The 5,861-nt window shown below is 40.4% G+C and overlaps 1 protein-coding gene across 1 annotated transcript in view; it reads left to right on the forward strand.

Annotated features, from left to right (window-relative positions):
- Window positions 1–1,002: 1,002 nt before the first annotated feature.
- The window catches only part of LOC118010737 (NACHT, LRR and PYD domains-containing protein 12-like), a 78,742-nt gene continuing 73,883 nt past the window's right edge, over window positions 1,003–5,861 (forward strand). The window contains exon 1 of the mRNA XM_035005343.1: window positions 1,003–1,315. The gene's annotated coding sequence lies outside the window, so the exon portion shown is untranslated. The remainder of the gene's footprint in view (window positions 1,316–5,861) is intronic.

The raw sequence follows: 5,861 nt of genomic DNA on the forward strand, positions 1-5,861 counted from the left end.
TAGCAAGATGTATCAGTCAGCTCTTGTCACAATGATACGTAGCAACAATTATAAAATATTAGTGGCATGAAAAACTAAGAACTTACTAAGCACTTACTCTCACATTTCTGGAGTCCAGCCAGGATTCAGCTGATTAAGCAGGGCTTTATGGGGCAACTGATTTAGGTTGGAGTGACTACTTTAGTTGCTTCAGGATGGTGAGTAAGCTGGTGCGGCTCTGCTTCATGCATTTCTCCTCAGACCACTGGACTAGCTGGCGCTTGTGTCTCTCCTGGCTCATCTCCTGCCAGTGGTAGAATCACAAGAGGGAACGTGTCCAACTGTGCAAGCATATTTCAAGCCCCTGCTTGAGTCACATCTGTGTATATTTCATTAGCCCAAGCAAGTCTCAAGGCTGAGCTCAAGCACGGGAGGTGGGGAAAGAAGCCTCGCTTCTGTTGTGTGGACTTGCAAAGTTCATGGCAAAGGCTGAGAATTGGGGCCAATAATTCAATTTAGGTGGGAAAGAATAAAAATGAACAATCAGCAGTACACATAAGAAAATTACCAAGTGTGTTAGAAAGTGATAAGTAATAGTGCAAAAAATTCTGGAGGGTGATAATGAAGGTGATCTTAATATGCAGCTAGGACTGAGAACCACTGATCTTACAGTGTTCAACCTGGAAAGAAACCTGGGCTAACATTCCCTCAGCCATTGTGAAAATAATAAAACAGATCCAGAAAGTAGAAGAATCTTACTCAAGGTCCATAGGTCCCTAGCTGTAGAAATGGATCTAGGGCCTATGTCCCCTAGTAGACTGTTTCTCTTATACCACAGTATTCCAATCTACGGTCTTAGAATTCTTTATTAATGGCACCAAAAATATGCTGTGGAAAGACACAGTCATTCTTTTTTATCTTGACCCTAGACATTAGAGGTGTACTGTCTAAATCCTGTGCTTCCTTTAGTAACCCAATTCAGAGCCCAATTTCACATTTCCCATATTTGTACTGTTCAAAAGTTTACAGACATTCTACCCTCTTTTAGTTTTTCTCCTCTTCAAGTTAAAGACTGTTGGTTTTGATCTATCTTCTTGTGACCCCATAGTCCCACCCTAGCAATCTACTTGATTATTGGGCCTTCTTTCTTCCCCAACTCTGTAACACCTTGAGTCGTCTTTCTTGAGTTCCTTTTTACTTTGAGCCTCCACTAGGCCTTTCAGTCATCATTTCTGTTTTGGATTACAGTCTTCTTGATTTGCCAGGATGAACAGTCAAAAGAAAAGAAAAGATATGGAACCTGCTTGTACTTGGAGTTTATTGTCTGAACAGAAAGGTGAGTAACTGAATGAGGTAAGAGGGGGTATAATCTAGATAATCCTGTTCATTCTTTTTCTCCTACTTCTCCTCATGGACTTCGGGACTTTTTAGGTGTATATATATATTGAGACATTACATGGATACAATATTTACCCATTAATAATCTCTTGAAAATGTCTCCACAATTTTTGTGTTTTCCAAAGTGAGGAAAAAGAAAAGAGAAGAGGCAACTGTGGTTTCTACTGTTTTCCATGATCCCCAAAGCACTTTTAACCCTAAAAGACCCTCAAGTCTCTCCCTTTACTGTAACCACAGATTTTGACAGGAGACAGCCCAAAAGAGCAAAGAGCGAAAATTGCTGGAGTCCTTCCCCTTGTGGCTGATTCCTGAACTCCAAGGAATATTTAGTTATGAGGAATAGAAATTGGTTATCTTCAACGGACCACTCACTTGCCTGCCCATTTCTGTGACATTCTAATATCTGCCTCTCCAGAGTCTGCTTCCTCCTATCCACCTAGTCACACCTCCTCCCAAGTATAAATCTCACTCTTGCTTTTAAAGGTATGCAAGTACTAAAAACCTATAGAAATGTGGAGGCTGTGTGTGCGTGTGCGCATGTGCGTGTGTGTATGTATACACGCGTGCCTGCATTTGTCTATTTCTATCTATATACCTATATGTGTAAGTATTTGGGCTGAGTCTCTGTGTATATGTATTTAAATTGTAGGTCGTTGTATACATCTGTCACACTAACATCAGCAATGCCTTATTTCTCATTAACAAGTTAAGCTTAACAGAAGCTTCAACAAAAGCAATAGGCTAATGCTCAGAGGAAAGCAAAATACCAGAAACAGTCACTTCATACTGTATGCCTCTTTAAGTTAATGCCTAAAATTTTCCCTCTCTTTTTTTTATTTTTAAAAATTTTTTTAAATTTTATTTATTTATTTATTTATTTATTTATTTATTTATTTGAGAGAGAGAGACACAGCGAGAGAGGGAACACAAGCAGGGGGAGAGGGAGAGGGAGAAGCAGGCCTCCCGCGGAGCAGGGAGCCCGATGCGGGGCTCGATCCCAGGACCCTGGGATCATGACCTGAGCCGAAGGCAGACGCTTAACGACTAAGCCACCCAGGCGCCCCGCCTAAAATTTTCCTTACAGTGCATATAAATGTAAATGTTTATACCCTAAATATATGTGTGTGAAGGTTTCACATTAGTTATAAAATAATTTTGTGGGTTAGTTGGAATAGATGTGAGGTGACTTACTTCCTTGTATTTCTGCCTGGGGAGCAGTGTGAATTGCTGTAACAGTGTGGCTAAATTTCTGTATATTTCGTGTTTTGATATGAAGGTGTATTTGTGCTACTCTTTTTCTTTTTTTATTAACATATACCAACTCTGCTCCATATTCATGGAAGGATCTCACAGGTAGATGTTTTCTCTCTTTTACTCTCATTTTGTTTTGTGAAAAATGCCTCCTATAAACCTGGCTTCTCATCCGCATTCCATTCCCATCTCTCCCCCCATATTCATTGGACAGCAACCATTGATATCTTCTGACAAATAGGACTTTTAGATCACATAAAGTAGGTATTTGAATACTAGCAGGACCACTGATTTTACTAGAACCAGCCATGCCCACTCATTTACATATTGTCTATGGCTACCTTCAAGCTAAGATGGCAGAGTTGGATGACTGCAACAGAGACCCCAAAGCCTAAACTATTTATAGAATTTTACAGAGGAAGTTTGCCAACACTTACCTGGATCAGCATTCCCCAAGCAGTTCTACAGAGCACTGTGGTCCAGGAGATAATAACTTCGCTCTTAGGAAAGGGTTCTATAGTCATTTAGGACTAGAGAGTGCTGGATTAAACCAAATTAAACAGCCTTTTTTTTTTTTCTTTTTTACTGTAGGCCATTTCAGATCCTTTCACATGCTAACATGCATTGAGAAACTCTAAAAGGAGACAAAGGGTGCATTCCCCTTAACTTATTCGACCACTGGACTTCTTTTCCACAGCTCTCTTATTAATATCTTGCAAAATAGTTCTCCAACGAACAGTTATTTGGGAAATGCTAGCTTAGACATTCACCTAACAGAAGTTTAAACTTGATAACTGACTCCTTGGATTATTTTTTCTAGTTGCAGAAAGTGAAAAGCTATGTAGTATGGTATTTAAGCATATAGACCGTGGCTTTAGACAAACCTTAATCTTAATTAAGTCTCTACCACTTACTAGCTGTTGAACCTTGGACAAGTTATCTAATGCAATAAGCAGGACTGGCCACATAATTGGTGGGCTGTGGTGCAAAATGAAAAGGCAGGACCCCTTATTCAAAAGTATTCAGAATTTCAAAATAGCAACAGCAGAGCATTATACCAATGGTTCCTTCTGAGCATGAGACCCGTGCACAGATTGTACACCCATGAACTCATAATCCTGGTTATAAATATCAATGTCCTTAACTATAAAATGTGGATAATACTTACTTCATGGGATTATGGTAAGAATTAAATCAGAAATGTATATAAAGAGCCTAGTAAAGTGTCTGGCACAGAATAGGCAGTAATAAGTGACTTGTTTTTAATTCAAAAGCATTTATAGCCATATTCAATAATTACTTATTGAGTCTCTACTATGTGCCAGGCACCATGCTAGGTACTTAAGGTATTATGGTGAAGAATACAAATAAGGTCCCTGTCTTCATGTAGATTATTGTTTAGTGGGAAAGACAGTGAAAAAATAAACAACACAAGTATAAATTGTGATAAGAGCTATAAAGCAAAAACAGGGTGCCAGGAAAGGGAATAATAGAGAGGATCTGCTTTAAATCGAGTGGTCGGGCAAGTACTCTTCTAGGAAGTAATGTTTAAGTTGAGATCTGAAGGATGAGAAAAAGCTCTCCACGAGAAGAGCAGGAAGAGTGTTCCAGGCAGAGAGAATAGCTAGTGGAAAGGCCCTGAAGTGGGAGAGAACATGGCATTTTTTTTTAAAGATTTTTTATTTATTTATTTGAGAGAGAGAGAATGAGAGAGAGAGAGCACGAGAGGGAAGAGGGTCAGAGGGAGAAGCAGACTCCTTGCTGAGCAGGGAGCCTGATGTGGGACTCGATCCTGGGACTCCAGGATCATGACCTGAGCTGAAGGCAGTTGCCCAACCAACTGAGCCACCCAGGCGCCCGAGAACATGGCATTTGTTAGAAACTGAAAGCAGGCTAATGTGGCTTGAGTGTAGGGTCTGAGGAGAGTGATTCACAGTACACCTTGTAAGATAAGGTAAGAGTTTTAGATTTTATATGAAGTGCAATGAAAAGCTCTTGAAAGGTTTTGGGCATGGCAGTCACATGATGTAATTGGTATTTTTAGAAGATCATGTTGGCTGCTGTGTGGAGGGGAGCCATAGATAAGCTAGAGTAGATGAGTAGGAGGCTATTTCAGCAGTCCAGGAAAGAGTTGATAGTGCCTTGTACTTGGGTGGTATTTGAGGATGTAGAGATAAATAAAGGAATTGGAGGCTTATTTTGGAGGTATAAATAATAGGCCTTGCTAATTGATTGAATGTGGAGGATTCAAGAGGAGAAAAAGAAATAAAGAATGACTCCTAACATTTTTCTGAGCAACTTGGTGGCACCGTTTAACTGAGATGAGATGCCTGGGGAGGGTTTTTTTGTTTTTTTGTTTTCTTTTTTGGAGGGGCAGCCATGTAGAAATCAAGAGCTCAGGTTTAGACATGTAAAACTGGAGGACCCTTTAAGATGTCCTAGTGGAGAGGGTGGTATGAGTTACAGTTGTTTGTATTGTTGTCTCGGATTCTGTGATTACGAACACTTGGTGTCACCTCATTAGATTACCAGGAAATATTTAGAAAACATCTAAAAGAAAAATACCTAAACACAGGAGTCCATAAATATTATCACCATGGCAGACATATAGAGTCGTGACTGCTTGTTGTAAAAGAACATGGTATATCAGAAAAGACACTGTGTGGGATTCCTCAACAAGATAATTTTATTGAGATGGAACATGTATTTGATCCCTATGAAGAGGGCTCCAGCTCCTCCCAAGCTGTGGTTCTTCAGGGATGTGCGGGGATTGGGAAAACGGCTGTAGTACACAAGTTCATGTTCGACTGAGCAGCAGGAATGGTCACTCCAGGGAGGTCTGACTATCTCATCTATGTACACTGCAGAGAAATAGGCCATATTGCTAACCTGAGTGCTGCCGACCTGATCATTAACACTTTTCAAGATATAGATGGACCAATCCTGGACATTATTCTTGTATATCCAGAGAAGCTTCTGTTCATTCTCGATGGATTCCCTGAGCTTCAGTACCCTGTAGGTAACCAGGAAGAGGATCTTAGTGCTAATTTCCAGGAGAAGAAGCCAGTAGAGACCCTCTTATGTAGTTTTTTTTTTTTTAAAGATTTTATTTATTTATTTGAGAGAGAGAATGAGATAGAGAGAGCATGAGAGGGGGGAGGGTCAGAGGGAGAAGCAGACTCCCCGCCGAGCAGGGAGCCCCATGCGGGACTCGATCCTGGAGTCCCAGGATC

This window comes from Mirounga leonina, unplaced genomic scaffold, assembly GCF_011800145.1.
Source record: "Mirounga leonina isolate KUSES-001 unplaced genomic scaffold, KU_Mleo_1.0 Mir_101664, whole genome shotgun sequence".
Lineage (NCBI taxonomy): Eukaryota > Metazoa > Chordata > Mammalia > Carnivora > Phocidae > Mirounga > Mirounga leonina.